Source organism: Stegostoma tigrinum, chromosome 19 (genome assembly GCF_030684315.1).
Source record: "Stegostoma tigrinum isolate sSteTig4 chromosome 19, sSteTig4.hap1, whole genome shotgun sequence".
Classification (NCBI taxonomy): Eukaryota; Metazoa; Chordata; class Chondrichthyes; order Orectolobiformes; family Stegostomatidae; genus Stegostoma; species Stegostoma tigrinum.
Window position 1 is genome coordinate 54783143 of NC_081372.1, and position 22313 is coordinate 54805455.

General features: G+C 42.7%; 1 protein-coding gene across 1 annotated transcript in view; it reads left to right on the forward strand.

The window, feature by feature from the left end:
• The first annotated feature begins 371 nt into the window (after window positions 1-371).
• LOC125461358 (AP-1 complex subunit gamma-1-like) overlaps window positions 372-22313 on the forward strand; it is a 139559-nt gene continuing 117617 nt past the window's right edge. Inside the window, exon 1 of the mRNA XM_059652849.1 lies at window positions 372-460. The gene's annotated coding sequence lies outside the window, so the exon portion shown is untranslated. The remainder of the gene's footprint in view (window positions 461-22313) is intronic.

Here is a 22313-nt window from a genome sequence, read left to right on the forward strand (position 1 = left end):
CCGATTCATGAACAATGATGCCGGGAGATATTTCCCAATCACGCTCTCAAAAATATCTCCTCTTCCTTTATCCGCTGCAATTCACGGGAATACATATAATCCGCGTTGATTCCAGGGTTTTTTTAATTGGATCGATGGAAAGTCCCTGCAGCACTCCAGGTGGAAGAATTGAGCAATGACTCCGACTGTGAACTGGAATTATGCACAGAACTACAACTTCCATAATGCACAGTGCTCCATCGGCGGGGAAGGCGCTTGCGCACTGTCCGCTGCCGGTGTTTGTAGTCTCATGCCGGGCCAGAAGCGCTTTACGGCGGGGATGAAGAACTATAATTCCCAGGATGCACGGCGAGCGGCTGCACATGCGCGCGGGGCCTTTTCTAGCCTGAAGCGGCCGCCATCTTTCCGCTACAGAGGAAAGCGGGGAGACTGTTAGTCGGATTGCGTTTTGGGGGTGATGGTGAGTATCAGAGGCTGGCAGCTGTCCCAGGTGGCGGCCGCGCACCTGTGAATTCCTTAGGATGCGGCCCGAGCTCAAGTTTGGGCCAAAGAGGGCGTCGAAAGCTGGTTCTGATTGGGTTGGGGGTTGGGCGGATTGAGGATGAAAACTGACCTCCCTCTCCCTCAGTGACAGGTGTATAAACAGAGCTCGTCTGTAGAGGGTCTCCCTTTCCCCGGGCAGTGGGGGCGGCAGCAAGGAGAGTGAGGAGGGAGATTGAAAGGAGGGCATGATGAGCGAGGGAAAATGGGGAGGGTGAGGTGAATGAGGTGGGAGGTATGACAGAAGTGGAGAGAGGAAGTTCAGGGGATAGTGGGATGGAAAGGTGAAGGGACGTCTTCTCGGGCGGGGGCGGGTGGAGGTGAGAGATCTCACCGAGGGATGGGTATGGGGAGGAGAGTGCAGATCCCTAATTGTGGGGAGAAGACAGCCCTTACCTGGTTTGGCGTTGGGGCAGGGGTAAGTGAAACCACCCCCGCCCCCGACCCATGCACAGAGAAGCAAAGGGCCCTCACCAGCACCAGAAGGAGAGTGGGATATGGAGGAGATGTGTGGTTGTGGTTAGGAGCCATCACTTGTGCCAATGGAGGTGGTTTGTGGAGCAGAAGGTGTGTTTGGGGGGGGTGGTGGTTTTGGAATGTTGCTTCAGGGGCCTTTCCCTGAATTGAGGAGAAATGTGGTGGGGCAGTACATTGGCAGGGGTGTGAGACATGTTGTTCGTGGTGGTACCCTGAACTGAGCTGCGAAGATGGGCTTTTGACACATCTAACCTAGGTCATAGAGGAGGCTTTTTGCAGTGCTTGTGTAAGCCACGGAGGTGGAGGGAGGTCCTCAGCTTGGCTGAATGTAGCTTGGATAGTGACACAGAGATAGTAAGAACTGCAGATGCTTGAGTCAGAGACAACAGTGTGGAGCTGGAGGAACACAGCGGAACAGGAAGGTTGACGTTTCAGGTTGGGACCCTTCTTCAGAAGTTCCTGACCCGAAATGTCAATTTTCCTGCTTCTCTGATGCTGCTGACCTGCTGTGTTCCTCCAGCTCCACACTGTGTTGTATTGAATAATGACATTGCTTATTCACATGCCACAATATTCAAGGATGGGCTGTGTGGTAGTTGAACCTCTGTCAGTCTCCATATATTCACAAATGATGCTGCTCAATGTTCTGTTTTTTATATTTGAATATAGTTGTAAGAAAAAGTGGAAAATGCCAGTAGGGTTAGTTTTGTATGGTGAGAATGAAAGATATCCTTCAATGCTCCAAATGTTTGTGGGTCATATGAGATGCCTGCAAATAAAGAATTTGACTGGGTGGGAATAGGGACTAATTGGTATTATGTTATACGGCTCCAATTGCAAATACTGTATAGATAAAGAACAAAGCCCCAAATGCACCTGTGTTTCAGGTTTTTCCTTCATGCTTCATTCATACTCTTTTTGTGTGCAACTTAAAAAGTGATTTTTCTCTTATCACACTCTTGTTGGATGATTAACCAGCCAACTGTCTTCTGCAGCAAAGAGGGTGTTGACACTGCAGGTGATCTGCTCTGTGCAGTTAAAATCTGCAAAGTAACAAATCTTGCATACTTCAGCTTTATATATACTTTGCAGGATAATCAAAAAATTGTTGACAAGATGTACCATGTGCATGTAAGATGGTGTAGTGTCAGATACCTCAGTATACTTCAAAGATTCACTTCCAAGCATCTCTATTTCTGCACACTTATGTAGCTTCATTTCTGAAAGGTTTTTTTAAGGATGTGCTCGTGGAGTGTGTGCTATATGTCGTTTGTGCGATCATGAGACATTTTAATAGTTGCATTCTTTCTGAAGATTATGGTTTTGATCCTAGGAAGAACATTAGAAAGATAAATGGTTTATTACCATTTAGTTACTTAGTAAACGCTATGCTAAAATGTGTTTTTTTTTTAAAGTCAGTCTAACTGAATGAATCCTAGTGGTAAAATTCCCTGAACTGAAGAACTATGCTGTAATAGGTTTACATGTTCCTGTGCTACTAACTGACGGGTGCATTGTGGAAGAAATTATTTTCCTTGCACTGTTTGGGAACCTAGGGTGTGTACTTAACCTCATTCCCTAGGAAAGGTTGCTCTTAAATATGTCTCTAATAGTTATATGCTTCTAACCCAGGTGCTTTCAGCTTTCTCAAGGATAGTTGAAATGAGAGATGAAGAGATAATGAACAGCTGCAACCAGCACTGCAAGTTGTTGTTGCCTAGAAAAATAGCTGATGGTGACCAAGGATGAATGCTGCTTGGCTGTCAAGCCTGTGGGCATTTTACATGCTTTACAACTGGCAGGAATGCTCAACTGCTTGATATGAAAACACTTTTTTGAAATCCTGAGGAGTGCATTTATGTTATTTCCATTCCTGCAAAATGATGCCAATTAGTAGAGGCTGGATTGCACAGCAGGTTCATTTTTGTTTACAGCTTGACAATCTGCATTCAGTTCTAGATAAGTCTGATAGAACCCTCAACATCAACAGACAGGACAGTTTATGACAAAATGAGTTTCAACACTCTGGCCCGTTTTTAGCACATAGGCCACGAAAATATCCCTTGCTCACCACTAATTAGCAATGATTGTGGTATCATTCAAGATGCCACAGTATCATTCACGAATTGATGTAAATAACGTCTTTTGAATAAGACCCACATGTAAGTCGAGTATTGGAAACATTACCTTGAACTGTGTATTTTGAGTGTGATTGATGTTGGCAGAGAAATGGGGATGTTGCATTTTTGTTTTCTCAATATGCAGCAACAAAGTGCTTAGGAATGATTCTTTGGGTTAGAATGATTCCATTTTTCATATCTGGCCCTTTACACCCCCCTGCATTTCCATCACCTGACTATTGACAGTACCTTCAGATTTCCAGGCCCCAAATTCTTGAATTCATGTTTTTAATATGTGTATCAGCATTCATTAAAACCCACTTCTACTGACCCCATGATGCTAATGTCATCTGTTGCTCAATATCAATTTTTGTATGATTACATTTCTGGGAAGCACCTAGGGATGTCCAGTTAATGTAAGTGCTATCTAATTGTACTGTTCTTTTCAACAATTTATAGTTAGATTTTAGTTTAGCCAAGAAGGCACTGAACTAGGAGTAATGACAGTCTTTCTATTTAAAAAAAAAGTTTAGAATTTTCAGGACGTAGTTATGCTCTGAAAATGCATTGATTTAGATAACATCACAAAGTAACATTACTAAATTATTTTCTTTTCCTTGATTGAGGGAAGGATTGGAGAGGTGGTAGTATGTTGGGGAAAAAATAATCAATAATTAAACCTCGAATGCATCAGAATTTACTACCAAAAACACAGGAAAAGTAACTGGAATTTTTCTTCTGAATTGAAAGCTGCTGAGAGAATAGGGTACTAGAAATTCCACTGAAGAGTACAATTGAAAAAGGAAGTCTCCTGGGCAATCCCCATTTCTGCAAGTTTTAACACCATGTATTAGTTTACCGTTATTAACCGATCTATGAAGGCATTCTTTGAAGTACGAAATGAAAATTCATTCTTAGCCAGTGCTGATTTGTGGATATTTTTCTTGGCTAATTTTGTCACTAGTTCTTCCTGTCTTCCAGCCCCTTGCTGCTGTAAGAGTGTGTTTCTATTGGTAACCCCAGGGATTTTATCAGGCAGCAACAGCTGACAGCTCCCCCCCACCCCCACCCCGGTCTACCGTTTTTAAAAATTTTGTCCTTTAGTATTTTGATAAGGTGCCGTGCAGCCGTGACTGATCTTGTTCTTGCCATAAGCCCCTATAACTCGCATGTGCGAAAGCAAAACCGCAGTTGCTAGAAATCTGAACACAAGAAAGGAATTGTTTGGAAGTGGGGGAGGGGAAGGGGCCTCTGAAATAAATAGAGAGGGAGAGGCGATGATAGAAGGTGGGTAGTGGAGCCGGGCAGGTCAGGGAGGTAGGGATGAAGCCACCTGTGAGTGTAGGTAGGGAGTTGGGATGGGGGTTCGTCAGTGAGGAGGGACAGTTCATCCACTTTACTAACACCTTCCACCCCAACTTTAAGTTCACCTAAACCATCTCTGATACCTCTGTCTCCATCTCTGGTAACCACCTGGAAACTGATATCTATTTCAACCCAAGGACTCCCACAGCTATCTAGAATACATCTCTCACCCACCTTCCTGCAAGAATGCTATCCCCTATTCCCAATTCCTTTGCCTCCGCCGCACCTGCTCAAGATGAGGCGTTCCACTCCCAGATGTCCTTGTCTTTCAACGACTGCAATTTCCCCTCCACAGTGGTCGAAAACGCCCTCGACCACATCACTTGTGTTTCTCGCACCTCCTCCCCCCAAAACACAAAGACAGAATTTCCCTTGTCGTCACCTATCACTCAATCAGCCTCCAGATTCAATGCATCATTCTTTGCCACCTGCAATCTGACCCCACTACCAAGGATATATTTCCCTCCCCACCCTTATCTGCCTTCTGGAGGGAGTGCTCTCTCCGCAACTCCCCTGTCTGCTCCACACTCGCCGCTAGCCCCACCACCCCTTGCACTTTTCTCTGCAACCACAGGAACTGCTACGTCTGCCTCTACGCCTTTCCCAGCACCTCCACCCCAGGCTCCAAGAAACCCTTCCACGTTAAGCAGATGTTCACCTGCACATCTGCTAATGTGTTATATTGTATCGCTGTTCCCGATGTGGCCCTTTCTACATTGGGGAAACCAAGCGGACGCTTGGAGACCGCTTTGTGGAGCACCTACACTTGGTTCATGATAAACAGCAAGACTTCGCAGTCTCACACCACTTCAACTCCCCCTCCCACTCCTTGGGCGACATGTCCATCCTGGGCTGCCTCCAGTGCCACAACGATGCCACCTGAAAACTGGAGGAACAGCACCTCGTTCCGCCTGGGAACCCTGCAGCTCAATGGTCTCAATGTGGACTTTACAAGCTTCAAATTCTACCCCCCTCCCTGACCTCATCCCAAGACCAGCCCCACTTGTGCCCGCCTCCTTGCTCTATCTGTCTCCCATTCCACCTACCTGCCCCTCCCTCTTCATTGACCAATCCCCGTCCCAACTCCTACGAACACTCATCTGTACTGGCTCAATCCCCGCCTCCTTGACCTGTCTGTCTTCACTCCACCTGTCAGCTCCACTATCCACCTTCTTTCATCACCTCCCCCCCGTTCTCTATTTATTTCAGAGCCCCCATTTCTGAAGAAGGGTCCAGACCCGAAACGTCAGCTTTTCTGCTCCTCTGAAGCTACCTGGCCTGCTGTGTTCATCCAGCTCTGCGCCATGTTACCTCATTCTCCAGCATCGGCAGTTCCTACTATCTCTGAAGGAATTGTTCAGCTGTTTTAGCAGCATTCGAGGAGATAGAAACAGTTAATACTTCAAGACCTGTAACCTTTCATCAGAACTAACAGAATTTGAGAATGTATGAGGATTTGAGCAAATGAAAGTGAAAGGTGAGAAGAATAAAAGAGAAGTGTGAAAGTCAGATGAAGTAATTAAAGGAATAGGAGTGGTAATAGGACTAGGAGAAAAGCAGAACTGTGCCTCAGGGAGGTCTGATCAGTGGGATCCTGAATATCTAATGTCTGGAAACAAATGAATCATGTGGATGGGGTCATGGGGAAGAGGTTATAATGTGATTTGAGTCCTGAAGGCTAGTATGGTATTCAGTCAAAAGACGTCTTTCTATTACTCAAGCATGTATTGGGCTTTATTGGAATACTTTGTGAAGCCAAAGCTAGAAATTGACCCAGATACCAAACACACTCTCAGTATAAGATGCTCCTCAATTTGAATCATCTTGATGAAATTCCCTTTGTGCCTCTTCACAATGGTATAGGGGGTTGCCAAATGGGTTACTGTTGCATACCATTCTCTGCCTTGGTCGCACCCTACGTTCTGGTGACAGGGATCTGCAGTGGAGGGCTCTTTGTAAGTGGCCCTTCCTCTTTCATTGGAGATATGGCTTGGAAAGTGTTGCACAAGATTGCCCTATATAATAAAAGGTTAGAGGTTCACTGAGTGTCAGGTCATCTAGTTTTTGTGGCTTGCAGAAAATTGTGTGCTTTGTGTTTACGTTGAATTCTTTTGTTTGCAGCCCCCATTTGCTTTCTTAAAGGGGCTGGTTTTAAACTTTTTTTTGCACTTCTGCATCATGCTCCTACTCTGTGGGCACCCTGTGTGGTGATGGTTGTAGGTAGGGGCATTCAGATTGGAGATTTTCCTCGTCTGCCTGCTTTTGAGACCTAGCCAAATTGCCATCAGCAGATCCAGGTGACAGACTATAGAAGGAGTAGTAGTGCCAATTGTCTGTCCCACTTCCATGATAATGTCACCCCTTGAATTTCTGTTGAGAAAGAGCATTCATGTCAACTGGCTTAATAAAGGCTTTCACGGAATGGTGAGCCCCACCAGGTCTGGGTACGTCATCACCCCTAATAATGATGTTTTGCTTTAATTTTAAGTTTCCTTGCCAATTCTGAATGTTTCTGTTGACTGTTTGATTTTGTTTTCGTTATAGTGCTCCACCCACGTACAGTGTGAGCTAATTTGTTGAAGTTTTGTTTTGAATGAGTAGAAGGGTCAGACTGGAATCAGGATAGAATATTAAGGTGGCAGGTTACTGAAAGTTCAGATTCATTTGCTGATAAAACAGAAGTGCACTACAAGCTCACCCAGTTTGTATTTGACTCCCCTAACGTAGGTGAGTTCACTCTATGAACGGTGAAGTCGATCTCTGGTTCATCTTCATTTACTGTTTGGGGCCTTGAAAGGTGAGATGTGAGGAGTTAAAGTGGCAAGCGTTGCAGTTCCTTGGTTTGCATAGAAAGTTGCTGTATGGGAGGGATATGGATTTGGTGATGGCTAAGGAATGGACCAGGGTAATGCAGTAGCAATGGTCACTTTAGAATGCTGAAGAAAGGGTCAAATTGTGTTTGGTGACATCAGGCTGGAGATGACAGAAGGTATTCTGTTGAGCCTATCGTTAAGGACAGGAGGCCATTGGCTTATCAAGTCCATGCAGGCGCTCTCTGTAGAGCAACAAAGTCGGTGTCACTCCCTCCTTGCTGTCGATGTAGCCCTTAATTTATTTCCTTTGAATACCAGACCAGTTTTATGTTGAAATTATTCATCTCTGTTGCCATCACCTTACACACACTCAGTTTTAGGTCATTACCGTGCAGAATATTAAAAAAAAATTCTCTCAACTTTGAATGCCTAAAACTTAATCCTTGTGTTATGAATGTGATTGAAAAGTAAACTGTAATGATGACCATTTTGCAGAGTTTCTGAGGCAAGTTATCACACTCTTGTTGCCATCCAACTAATATTGTGTAGTTTGTGATAGACCAAGAATAGAATGAAGTGTTTGTGACCAATGTGGCTTGTAGAGCAATGTTACCTCCTGTTGTGAGTAGGCGATTATGGGGCCAGGCATCAACAACAGCATTTGATTGCATGTATTTTTTTTCTTAAGGAATGCTTTTATGTGGCTCCATTAGACAATGACCTGACTGAAGCATGATTCAGTTTGCTCATTTTTACTGAATAAAGCATAGAATATTGTCTGGTGGGGCGCTTGAGGCACAATGGTATTGTCCATATCTCTGAGCCAGAGGGCCCTAGTTCAAATCCCACCTTCTGAAACATGTAATAACATTTCTGAACAGGTTGATTAGAAAATATCTGGAGTCTTATCTGGTTATTTTGTCTGCTGAATCATTGTAGCTCACAAATCTACAGATTGCCAACAAAAATAATAGAGATACAAACAGAACATTTCTTCACGTTCTCAAGCACTAGGCATCTTCATTTTTTATATGGATTACACACAACCTATATAAGTTGAACCAGACAGCCAAGAACTTGTCTATCTTGGCTTTTTTAAAGTAATCAATGGTTACTCCCTGAACTATAACATCTGATAATTTTCTGAAGGAATTGGGGCTGTCTGAGACAAAAGCAGTTTCAAAGCGCTGCAGTAGCCGTTTGGGCTAAATGGGGTCTGGTTAATGGATGTCCAATTCTCTGTTTTTTTTTTGTTTCTTTTTTCACACTTAAGACCTGGACCAGCTCTCTCATGTTCTAAATTCAGATCAGTTTTCCCCAAGGGATTTGCTTTCCTGCTAAGATCCCAACATTCTTGTAACGTGTTTCTGGTAAGTAAAGCTCTGTGCTGGAAGCATTCCATTTATGTAGCATCATCTTAATGTAGAAAAAGTGTTGGCACTTAAGCATACACCAAAAACGATGTTTGGTGAATTTATTTATACCCACAGCTGTATTACACAGGATTGACTATTTCCTAGTCATTAAAGGGACTGTTGTGATAGTGTTTCTACCCCTGAGCCAAGAGGCTTGTGTTCGAGTCCCACATGTTCCAAAGGTATGTAATAATATCTCTGAATAGGCTGATTAGAAAATACCCAGTCATTGATAGAAATCTTTCCGAAAATGTTGCATTATTTTGCAGGATATTACAATGTTACACCTGCTGTATTGGTAGCTTTCTTTTGGTAGTCATGTAGCAGTTTTGTGAGCTAGTCTTTGTTTCCCATACAGAAAGGGGCTGCTTTGCAAACTTAAGCTTTAAAGGTCAGGATCATTCAGTGCGAATTAATTCAGTTATGGTAAGTTAGCTACTGGAACTTATAAAGGCTTTTATCTATTTCGGTGGCATGCAGACACAGTGGTTAGCACTGCTGCCTTATGGTGCCAGGGATGCGAGTTCGAGCCCACCTTGGGTGACTGTGTGGAGTTTCCATTTTAGACAGTCATAGAGATGTGGCATGGAAACAGACCCTTCAGTTCAACTTGACCATGCCAACCAGATATCTTAAATTATTTTCCAGAATTTGGCCCATATCCCTCTAAATTCTTCCTATCTATACATGTACCCATCCAGATGCCTTTTTAAATGTTGTAATTGTACCAGCCTCCACCACCTCCTCTGGCAGCTCATTCCATACATGCACCACCCTCCCCATTATAAAAGTTGCCTCTTCGGGCCTTTTAAATCTTACCCCTCTCAGCATATACCTATGGCATGGTTTTGAACTCTCCTATCCCAGAAAGAAGCCCTTGGCTATTCACCCTATCCATGCCCCCTCATGATTTTATAAACCTCTATAAGGTCAGCTGGCAACCTCCAATGCTTAAGAGAAAATAGCCCCAGCCTATTCGGCCTCTCCCTATGGCTTAAACTCTCCAACCGTTGTAAATCTTTTCAGAACCCTTTCGAGTTTTACAACATGTTTCCTATAGCACAAAGACCAGAATTAAACATAGTGGCCTAACCAATGTTCTTTACAGCTGCAACATGACCTCCTAACTCCTAAACTTAATGTATTGACCAATAAAGGCAAGCATATCAAACGCTGCCTTCACTATCCTGTCTACCTGCGCCTCCATTTTCAAGGAACCATGAGCCTGCACTCCGAGATCTCTTTGTTCAGCGACACTCCCCTGAACCTGACCATTAAATGTAAATCCCTGCCCTGATTTGCCTTACCAAAATGCAACATCTCACATTTATCTAAATCAAACTCCATTTGCCACTCCTCAGCCCATCTGATTAACGTTCCATTGTACTCTGAGGTAACCTCCTTCGCTGTCCACTACACCACCAATTTTGGTGTAATCTGCAAATTTACTAAGCATGCCTCCTATGTTCACATCCACATCATTTATATAAATGATAAAGCAGTGGACCCAGCTCCAATCTTTGCAGCACACCACTGGTCTCAGGCCTCCAGTCTGAAATGCAATCCTCCCCTACCATCCTCTGTCTCTTACCTTTGAGCCAATTTTGTACCCAAATGACTGGCTCTCCCTGTATTCCATGTGATGTAACCTTGCTAACCAGTCTGCCATGCAGAACCTTGTTGAATGCCTTTCTGAAGTCCATATAGACAACATCCACTGCTCTGCCTTCATCAATCTTCTTTGTCACTTCTAAAAACTCAAGCAAGTTAGTGAGACATGATTTCCCACAAAACCATGTTGACTATCCATAATCAGTCCTCGCCTTGCCAAATTCATGTAAATCCTTTCCCTCAGAATCCCCTCCAGCAACTTAGCCACCACTGGTGCCAGGCTCACCAGTCTATAGTTCCCTGGGTTCCTTAAATAGTGCTAACCTCCAGTCTTCCTGCACTTCATCCATGGTTATCAATGATACAAATATCTCAGCAAGGGGCCCAGCAATCACTTCCTTAGCTTCCTACAAAGTTCTGATGTATACCTGATTAGGCCCTGGGGATTTATCCACTTTTGTGTTTTAAGACGTCCAGCACCACTGCCTGTTTAATATGGATAGTTTTCAAGATATCCTTATATGTTTTTACCAAATTCTGTAGATTTCATATCCTTCTCCACAAAAAGCACTGACATGAAATACTCATTGAGTATCTCACCGAATCTTCTGTGGTTCGGCACACAGGTAGCCTTGCTGATCTTTAAGGGCCCCTCTTGTCTTCCTAGTTACTCTTTTGTCCTTAATATATTTGCAGAATCTCTTTGGATTCTCCTTAGCCCTGTTTGCCAAAGCTGTCTCATGTCTCCTTTCTGCCCTCCTGGTTTCCCTTTTGAGTATACTCCTACTGTTGTTATACTCTCCAAGGCATCCGTTCAAACCCTACTGCCTATATCTGACATATGCGGCCTCATTTTGCTTGACCAGCGCCTCAATTTCACTAGTCATCCAGCATTCCCTACACCTGCCAGCCTTGCCCTCCCCAGAAATGGACCTGCACGGGTTTCTGCTGAATGCTCTGGTTTCCTCTCAAAGTCCAAAGGTATGCAGGTTTGTGGATTGGCAGTGCTAAATTATGCGTAGTGTGCAGAGAGGTGCAGGCTCGATGTGTTAGCCATAGTAAATGTGGGGTTACAGGAATAGGGTGCAGGTATGGATTGGTGGGATGCCCTTTGGACGTTTGGTGCAGACTCAATAGACTGAATGGCCTCTTACTGCTCTGTGGGGATTCTACTGAGAGAGATGGAATTTCAAGATCAGAGCTCCGAAAGTAAGTGACCAGTTGTATTATTGTGTGACTATGCTCATGCTGCTGTTCCTTGAAAAAGGTTAGTATTCACAAAAATAGCACTTCAATCAGAGTATGATCCGGGGGCAGTAACAATTATTTAAGGGTAACTTAGAACAAGTAGTAGCAGTTTGATGAGTAAGGCAGTAAGCTGAGGAAGGAGGTACTTTTTAGCCCAAGCTCTTGAGAGGCATGAGACATTCAAAAAAAGAGGAAAATTAGCTAAGGGTGAAGGAGTCACCCTTATGCTGGATGTTCATAGAATGTTTTCCAGACTTTATTTTTTCTTAACTTATTCATTCATGGGACACTAGTAAAGTGAATAGCAAGTGTTTCTATGGTTGTTTGAAAAGGAAAACAGTCAGTAGTGTTGGTGTTCCCAATTGAGAATGGGGAGTTAATATTAAATAGTAATGATGTGGCAAGGCAAAATGAATAAATATATTGCTTCTGTATTCACTATAGAGGATGCAAAAACCATTCCGATAATAACAAAGTCAGGAATTAGAAGGAAAAGAGGAACTTCGTGAAAATGCGGTCACTAAGGAAGTGATACTCAGAAAACTGATGGAGCTGTGAAATGACCAGTCACTTCATTCTAGGGTCTTAAAAAGAGGTTACTAATGAAGTAATAATACAATAGTTAAGGTGGAAGACATCATGTTCTATCAACGGCTTTGACGTCGGATGAAGGCTGCACCAGCAAAAGGATCCCCAGTCGTCGAGTTTTCCTTGCTGCTGGAACTGGATCAAGCTTCTGTCAAGATCTGTGTGTCTGCTGATGTATAACAGTATCCTGTTGTTAAAAGACGTCCCAAACAAGTCATCTACTTAGATTGTTACAGAGATAGTAGGAACTGCCGATGCTGGAGAATCTCAGGTGACAAGATGTCAAGCTGGATGAACACAGCAGGCCAGGCAGCATCAGAGGAGCAGGAAAGCTGACATTTCGGGTCTAGACCCTTCTTCAGAAATCAAGGGTCTCGACCTGAAACGTCAGCCTTCCTGCTCCTCCGATGCTGCTTGGCCTGCTGTGTTCATTCAGCTCTACACCTTGTTATCTCATCTACCCAGTGGGCAGTTTCTAGATGGAGAATCATACTGTGTGATTGCTGGTGATAAGCTGGTGTTAATTTTCCAAAATTCTCTGGTTTCCAGAAAGGGTTAAACAGACTGAAAAATAGCAGATATGATTCTTTAAGTGAAAGAGGAATGTAAAAAAACAGGCCAGACAGCTTGATGTCTTTCATGGAAGATGTTGGAATGCATCATTTAAGAAGCTTATAGCTTCAGACTCAGAAAAACCCAAGGTAATTGTAAAGAGACAGTATGATTTTATGAAAGGGAAATCATGTTTAACCAATTTAGTGGAGTTTTTTGAAGGCATAACATGCACCATGATAAAGGGAGTCTGTAGATATAACGCAGTTGGATTTTCAGAATGCCTTTGACAAGGTGCCACCAAAAGTTACAGTGTGAAGAAGGATTGCATGAGTTAATGGTGTAGGGTGGCAACATGCTAACATGGATGAAGGTTGGCTGGCAGGAATAAAAAAAAGTCTGTATAAATTAGTGTTTTTCAGATTGGTAGCATGTGCTGAGCTGGGCCTCCGCAGGCATCTTTGTTGGCCTCAGTGTTTTGAAATTCATATCAACCACTTATTTGAGGCGAAAGGTGGCATGGTCACTAATGTGCAAATAACGCGTTTTCCTGCCTACCTGTATGTTGTTTAAGAAGACGTGAGTACTCTGATTATGGATCGGTTGTGAGTGTGCAAAAGATCTTGAAGATAGAGTATAAAATGGGGAGATGTGAAATTAATCAATTTGGCTGGAAGAATCAAACAATTGTACGTTAACAACAGCAGAATTCCAAAGTGTGTAGGGATCTTGGTATTGATCTGGTGCATGAACCACAAAATGTTAGTGTGATTGCACAGCAAGAAATTAAGGCAGCTAGTGGAATGCTATCCTTTATTAAATGACAAATTGAACATAAATCTAACGAAGTTGTGTTGCAGGTATACAGAGCATTGGTGAGAGCATATCATGGATGCTGCAATTTTGGTATCCTTATTTGCAGAAGGATATATATGCATTGGAGGCAGTTCACAGGAGGTTTAATAAGATTGATACTACTTATCTTCTGAGGATAGGTTGGTTGGGCTGGGTTTGCACTTGGATTTAGAAGAGTATGCAGGGACATGATTGAAATTTATTAATTCTAGATGACCTTGACGAGATGGGCATTGAAAGGATATTTTCTGTTGTGGTTAGGCTTAGAACTAAGTAACAATTTTAAAGTTGGTCGTCCTTTTGGAACTAACTGCCTCAAGGTCAAAGTGGGCTCATGGAATATTTTAAGGTGAGGTTGATAGATTCTTGTTACACAGGGAATCAAAGACATCAGGAGTAATTTGGAGTTTAAAACACAAACAGATCAGTAATGATATTGAAGGGTGGAGCAGGCTCAAGGAGCTGAATGACCTGCTTTTAATTCATAAGTACGTATGACATTTCTAAGCAGCTTGTAAACTGCGGTGCTGAGATAAATCTATCCAATTATTCTTGCCAGTTTTTCTGTGGTGTATCATTAGCAATGGGTATCTTTGTTTCATTTCATATATTTTTAAGTTATGTGTGCTTTTTCTCCCCCTTCAGTGCTTCACTTTATATTCCAATAGTAGCAATGCAATACTGTTTAAACTTATTCTGGTTATTACATTGCATGATATACCGTGACTGTATAATTACTGCAGTATTGTTCAATTGATTGTTTCAAAGGACAATATTATACAGTCAATAGCTATCTGAAGTCGCAAGTGCCAAGTGGCTGATCTACCTCAGCCTTCTCATACATACCAGTCTTCAGCCATTTCAATTCACTTTGTGATATCACGATATGACTGCAGCATACTTTAAGGCTGCGGGCCTCGACAACATTCTGGCAATAACAGTGACGACACCTGCTCCATAATTTGCTGCTCCCAAGCTGAGCTACTCCCATACAACTACAACACTGGCAACTAGCTGACAATGTAGGAAAATTGCGCTGATTTGTTCAGAACATATGGACAAATCCAACCAGGTCAATTACTGCCCATCAGTCTACCCTTAAACATCAGTGATGTGTTGGAAGGTGTCATCAACAGTACTATCAGGCAACACTTCTTTAGCAATAAACCTTGCACCGATGTCGGTTTGTGAATTGTCAAGGCCATTGAAGCTCATGACCACATTATAGCCTTGACTCAAGTATGGATAGAAAATCTGAATTCCAGCAGTAAGGATGACTGCTCTTGATATTAATGCCGTATTTGACCATCTGAGACATCAAGGAGTCCTTGCAAAATTAGAGTCAATAGGAATTGGGGAGAAACTCTCTTCTGGTTGGAGTCACACCTAGAGTAAAGGAAAATGGTTGAGTTTGGAGATAAGTATCTGTGCCCCAAGATAATCTTCAGGTGTTCCTGAGAATCCTAGGCCCAGTCATCTTGAGCTGCTTCATCAATGACCATCCCTCTGTTGTAAGGTCAGAAGTATGGATGTTCACTGTACAATGTTCAGCACATATTGCAACTCCTCAGGCACTAAAGCAGTCTATGTCTAAATGCAGCAAGACCTGGACAAAATGCAGTTTTGAGCTGAAAAGTGACAAATTACATTTGCGCCCCATAAATGCCATGCAATGACCATATTCACCAAGATAGAATCCAACAATCACCCCTTGACATTCATGCCCCCCCCCCCCCCCCCCCCCCAGCAAATTTTGAACAACTGTACGTCACTATTCACCAGAACCTGAACTGGACTAGCCATGTGAATGCTGTGGCTACAAGAGCAGTTCAATGACTAGGAATTGTGCATTGTGCAGCTCACCACCTGACTCTGCAAAGCCTGTCTGCCACCTACGAGGCACAAGTCAGGAATGTGATGGACTACTACTGAGTTGTCTAGATGAGTGTGGCTGCATCAACATTCAAGCTTGGTATAATTCAGGACAAAGCAGTCTGCTGGATTGGTACTCCATCCACAAGTACTTATCTCTCCATCACTGACATTTGGTAGCAACTGTATGTACCAGCACTGTAGAAACTCACCAAGGCGTCTTAGAAAGCATCTTCTAAACCAATGGACCATACCACATAGTAGGACCAGGAAAGCAAACATATGGGCACACCACCACTTGCAATCTTGACTTGGAAATCTATCACAGTTCCTTCAATGTTGCTGGTCAGAATACTGAAATTCCTTCCCTGACGGCATTTGGGTGTACCTGTGTCAAATGGTCTGCAGCAATTGAAAGCAGCTCCCTGCCACTTTTTCTGAAGGACAGCTGGATATAGGCAATAAATGCTGGCCCAACCAACTACACCTATATCCCATGAATGAATACTACAAAGCCCATTTGTTAAACTGCACACAATAGAATGTAGGTGTTATAGTTATTCCTGAATGATTAGTTTTATTGTGTGATGTGGATAGCATAATTTTACGAAAGGTATTTTCCCCTACTCATTCATCTCTTTTTTTTTTATCGTGCGTGCGTGTAAATGTGGTGTTCTGTGGGTTTGGTTTTCTTTGAATGATAGCTCCTTGGAGTAAGATACCATACATCAACCTAGTATTAGCAAGTTTCTCAGATAGTCAGGAGTTTGCAGGCAAGTTCAATTCAATCTGTTCCCTGTGTCAGTTTAGGCATTGTACTGTGAAGTTTGCTGTTAGCAAATGGGAACTGTAATTGTGGCTAAAACACAATTTTCCTGAATCATTTGTAGTGTTCTAATGAACTGGAGTTTGGACATGGATCTCTTGCAGCCAATTTGTCTTTGTTAAGCAGTACACTGAATCCTTGTGGATTGATGAAAACGCTTGTTTTTGATTTGAATATTATAAATTTCAAATAATGGAGTTCACGTTTCTCACCACATATTTCTATAGCCCTGCTCCACTGTATCATGAAACTGAAAGGACCGTGACAAGATAATTTATGTCTCTCAATTTTCACAAGACTTATTTACATTTTATAAACGTCACTAGTGGAGTGAGTAGAAATGTGACATAAATTCAGTTAGGAATCTTGGTAAATGTTTTGACCATTCCCTGTAATTCATTGGTGCATAGAATGACTGATTGCAGCAAGTTACAAAATAAAAGTGGCTGACGTTTTGGGCCTAGACCCATTTCTGAAGAAGGGCCCGAAACGTCAACCTTTCTGCTGCTCTGCTGCTTGGCCTGCTGTGTTCATCCAGCTCTGCACCTTGTTATCTCAGATCCTCCAACATCTGCAGTTCCTACTATCAATGAAAGTGGCATTGTTTTGAAACTGTTGAGTTATTTAACCAAGGAGAGTTGGAATTTTGCTCAAGATGCCTGCCAGTGGTGTGATTGGAAAATTAAATGCTGACAAACCATAATTTGGTGATTGGGCTGGTAAATAGGAAGCCAGATTGAGTGACGAGGCAGTTTTTAGTATTCAAATGTTATGCACTCTAGGAAGTATGTAAGTCAATATGCTGGTCTCTGGTTCATGCTGTTTACAACTCTGACCTTGAATTTTGCTTAGCGGTTTTTATCTGTTGTTTCCTTAGCTATGCATCACTTTACAGTGAAGAAATGAACATTACCTGGGTCTCTGGATTAATAATCTAGTGACAGTAGCATGAGGCTATCACTTCCCCTTTTTTTAGATGTGGCACAATGTCATGATTTGAGCATTTTTATTATCTTTGTAATTTCTCTCAAAGCTTCAACATCTGCTTTTGTCACCTGTACTTCTCAATGTCATAGTTCCCAACCAAAGGTACTTGAGGGCAAGTAAGAAGCCATTCTTCATCTGTGACTGATCTTTACAACGAAACCTGTTGTATCCCATCCAGTGGGAATATGTTTCCTCAGCATTGTTATTCCCTTTTATAGGCCTGAGCATGACAGGAAATTATACCAGCTCAGCTGCTGTGTGGCTCAGAATAAATGGTACTTCAAACTGTCCTGGTTTGGATGGCTTGAGATGATGGTGTAGCCTGTAAGCCATTGGGCCGGCATACCATTTTAAAAAATGTTTGTTCAAATGCCTGCTATTAGTATTGAGGATATCTGGTTGGAGCTGTTGGAAGTACCAAAATAGTGGTGGTTAGGTTTGCTGAAGCTCCAACAGTGTCAACCAGCGGATTATAATGTTTAACTTGAGTTACCAATCTTGGTCAAACCCATTAAAGGAAGCCCTTGAACGGCAAGATAACATGACTTGGAACTGAGGTAATTAATCCATTGACAGGAACAGCAGAGGTCAGGATTCAGTTGGAGAAATGGCAATAGACTGAAATCTTATCATACATTTATTAGGTTTGCCAATTTTTTGTTCAACTCTAATTGACCATGAAAATGATGGTAAACACCATCTTCCTTGCAACTCGGTGGCTTGCTAGCCCATTTCAGAGCGTATTTAATAGTCAACCAACCAAACCAATATAGATCTTTAGTCATAGACCAAACTGAATAAGTACAGCAGATAGCGAGTTTTGAGAAGGTTTGTAGCTCAGGTTGAGGTTCTGAATGTGAGTTTGCTCGCTGAGCTGGAAGGTTCGTTTTCAGACGTTTCGTCACCATACTAGGTAACATCATCAGTGAGCCTCTGACAAAGCGCTGGTGTTATGTCCCGCTTTCTGTTTTATCTGGTTAGGTTTCCTTGGGTAGGAAAGGGAAACCCAAGGAAACCTAACCAGATAAATAGAAAGCGGGACATAACACCAGCGCTTTGTCGGAGGCTCACTGATGATGTTACCTAGTATGGTGACGAAACGTCTGAAAACGAACCTTCCAGCTCAGCGAGCAAACTCACATCCAGAAGTACAGCAGATTTCCATCTCTAAATGTTTTTAATGAACCAGATTAGTTTGTTGGCAACTTAAGTGTCATCGTCACTGTTGACTCTGACTTTTAATTAGTTATGCGTATTAAAATTTTTCCTACTGCCATGTTGAGATTTCAGCTTTTTCTGGATCCTAGATGTATAACACAACCATTATGTTAAAGACAATATAAATACAAATAGCCTTGTTTTAATCATTCCTAAAGCAAAGACTTGATTTATTGCATGTTGTTTTGATCAAAATTCATGTTTTCTAGTATACAGCTGTTGCATCACAAAGTTAAAGGAAATTTTAAAACTGGTTTTGTTTTCATTCCTACTTGCTCATCGTTTGAGCAGAAGATGCTAACATCAGAGAATTAAGTGGAGCGGTAGTTAACTGGAGAGTAGAGGTCTCACTGCTTTGACTTGGTATCTTCTGTCAAATGGATGAATAGTTTCCAAAGTATTCCTAATGCGTTTCAAATTCCATTATGTTGCTGCCTCTGTACAAGGGTATCAGATGATACTCTTTACACCACAACCATCCACTTGTATGTATCTGTGAATTAAATGAGGATCTACTATTTGTCAAAGATGTTTAGTTGAGGAGTTTGATTTGTTTTAGACTGTCCTTGATAAGTAAGAGGTATTGAGCAAAATCAGATCAGTCAACCAACCGTAGTACCTTTGTATTTTACACTGTTGTACTGGAATAAAATATCTAACTGGGACTTTTAAAGATGTGGCTAGGAGCATCACAAGGTTAAGGACTGGTGTTTACAGTAAAGCTGAGTGTTTCCAGCATCTCAGCAGAAACTTAATCATCATAACAGCGTAATTCATAGCTTTACAGTGACTTGTGCCTTGAATCTGTTTTGTTTCAATGCAGCAATGGATGTCTGAAAATACAATGTGGTCTTGAGACTATTTGGTAAGTTTCTAATGAGAACACAATCATATTTATTTTGAGGGCTTTCCTTAAGGGTTTTCTCATTCTCACTGAAGACATAAAGCATTTGGATATGCACAGAAGCAGAATTGCATTAACCCCCCCCCCCCCCCCCCCCCCCCCCCCCGCCCAACCGACACTTACGTCACCGACATTGCCTTGTTTAGCTATTCGCTACTTCTCCAGTCAGACTTTTTTTAAATCTCCTACTTTTGTTGATGGTAATTTTACATAAGGCTGGAAAATCAAGCCTGGGAGAAATTAACCTGTGGATTGGAAGAGCACCTTCTCAACCTTTCCTTCCACTTTGTTTCAGGGGCAACATCTTGTCTGATAGGTCAGTAAGTAAATTTTTCATCTTGATTTGGGGCAGATTCGTCGTGTCACCTTTGTGCATTTTGAGTGTTATTTCTCAATTAATACAGAGTTTGGATGACAGAAAGAACATACACCTCCTTTCCTTGAGTAATTTACTAATTGTTACACAAAATAGTGTAACTCACCTTAGTGAATTTAAGAGATCAACTCTATGACACATCAGTTGCTTCTTTAGCCATCATTTTGTCATATCTGGTTTATGCTGTACTTTTCAGGTTGTGCATACTTAGATAGTTCTGAACACTGAAATTCCTGAGATTGTCTGAAACCTTATGTATCTTCCTGAAAGGCTCTGTGGATATTCCAAAGTTTCTAGTCAATGCCACAAGCTTTCTCCCATTTGGTGAGTGGAATCTGGCCACATACACTCAGCATAACATGCAAATGGCCCACAGGCCACAGTGTAACCTGCCTAGGGTTCCTATCCAGCCTGCCATCTGGGTTTCAAATGCAAAAAATAAAGGTATAAGATTCTTTTAATGAGATAGATGCTTGTATAATCAGAGGCAGTTTCTCTTCAGCCTTTGCTACTGTAGCTTCACAGCATGATTGCCGTTTACATTAAGGCTGCATTTGACCAAGTGTGGCACCAAGGAGCCCCAGCAAAATGAAAGCAAATGAGAATCAAAGAGAAAATTCGTTGCTGGGTTGTTTGGAGTTGTATCAAGCACAAAGGCTATTGGTCATTAGTTGTTGGAGGTCAGCCATCTCAGCTACAAGACCCCTCTTCAAGTGTTCTTAAGGTTAAATATTTTCTAATCAACCTGTTGAGAGATGTTGTTATGCACCCGTGAAGCAAGTGGGGCTTGAACAGGCTGCCTCCAACTACTGTACCGTGAGAGCCCACTCATTGTACGCAGGCTAGAGGGAGTGTACGCATTCAGTGGAGGTAAGGAGGGGGTCCAGGGTGATATGCACATGTGTGTTGTAGGGAGGGTGCATGAGGGAGAAGAGTGGGTATGTGCCTCTGTGGGAATTGTGGTGGGAGAGGCTTTGTGTGCATGCGAGAGAATGGAGATGAGATGGATGAGGATTGAGTAGCTGTGCGCAAAGGTGGCACTGTTGTGTGTTTGTTTATGTGAGATGCACACGTATGCATGTACACACGCCTGGAGCAGGGAGGATGGTAGCAGTGGTGAAGGCTGTATGAGAGGGAGGGAGGAGATATATAGGCCATGCTTGTCCTGTCCTCTTCTGATTGAAACTCCACCAGTTGAAATATTTCCAAAAAAATTGGCTGGAAAAACTCGGCTGCTCTGGCAGCACCTGTGGAGCGAAAACAGATTTATTGTTTTGAGTCTAGTGGCCCTTCAGAGAAATATTTCCACATTGAGCACAGGAGAACATGAAATCAGAGGCGCAAATGTTGATTTGCTTTCTGGGAAAATGTCCACTAAAGCCATTGCATGATGTGACTGTCCTATAATTGTAACCATTTTAAGATTCACTCCAGGCCATTTTCTAACAGTTAATTAAAAATTGCTCTATTGTCAGAATTCAGTTGAGAACATGAGGTGAATGGTTAAGATCTCTTAGCACTCTCTGGAAAGATATTCTGATACCTTGGCTAACATTTATCCATAGTCAACACGGTGTGGAGCTGGACGAATACAGCAGGTCACGCAGCATAAGGGGAGTCGGAAAGTCGATGTTTTGGGTCGGTGGCCAAGTGGGAAGGTGTTGGTCTCATAAACCAGAAATAGTGGGTTTAGCCCAAGATGCAATGTTCCACTCCCAGATTTGTTGCATTGATTGTATCTGCACTATCTTGTGCTCCCATGAAGAGCTTGAACAGTTCATTAATTTGACTAATACTTTTCACCCCAAACTCAAATTCAGCTGGACCATCTCTGATACCTCCCTCCCTTTCCTGGACTTCTCCAACTCCAACTGCATCTCCATCTCTTGTAACTGCCTCAATATCAATATCTGTTTTAAACCCACCAATTCCTACACCTACCAGTACTTCACCTCCTCTCGCCCATCCTCCTGCAAGAGTACAATCCCATATTCCCAAATCTTCAGCCTCCGCCACGTCTGCACCCAAAGTGGAGCGTTACACTCCTGGACGTCCCAGATGTCCTCTTATTTCAAGGACCACAACTCTATTACACTGAACCCCCCCCCCCCCCCACCCCTCCAACCACCACCACCAGTGATCAAAAATGCCCTAAACCACATCTCTTGCATTTCCTGCACTTCTACCCTCACACCAGCCTCTGCATCTAGTGTATCGTCCTTGGAAACTTCCACCACATGGAATCTGACCCCACCAAAGAGATATCTCCCTCCCCACCTCTATCTGACTTCCATAGGGACTGCTCGCTCTGAATCCCTTGTCCGCTCCACACTCCCCACGAACTTCACCAAACCTGGCACCTTTCCCTGCAACCACCAGAAGTGCTACACCTGCTCCACTACCACTACCACCACCACTCCAAAAACCTTCATCCAAGGCCCAAAGCAAACTTTCCATATCCAACAGAGGTTCACCTGTACATCCTCCAACCTGGTCTACTGTATCTTTTGCTCCCGATGTCGTCCTCTTTATCGGTGAGTCTAAGC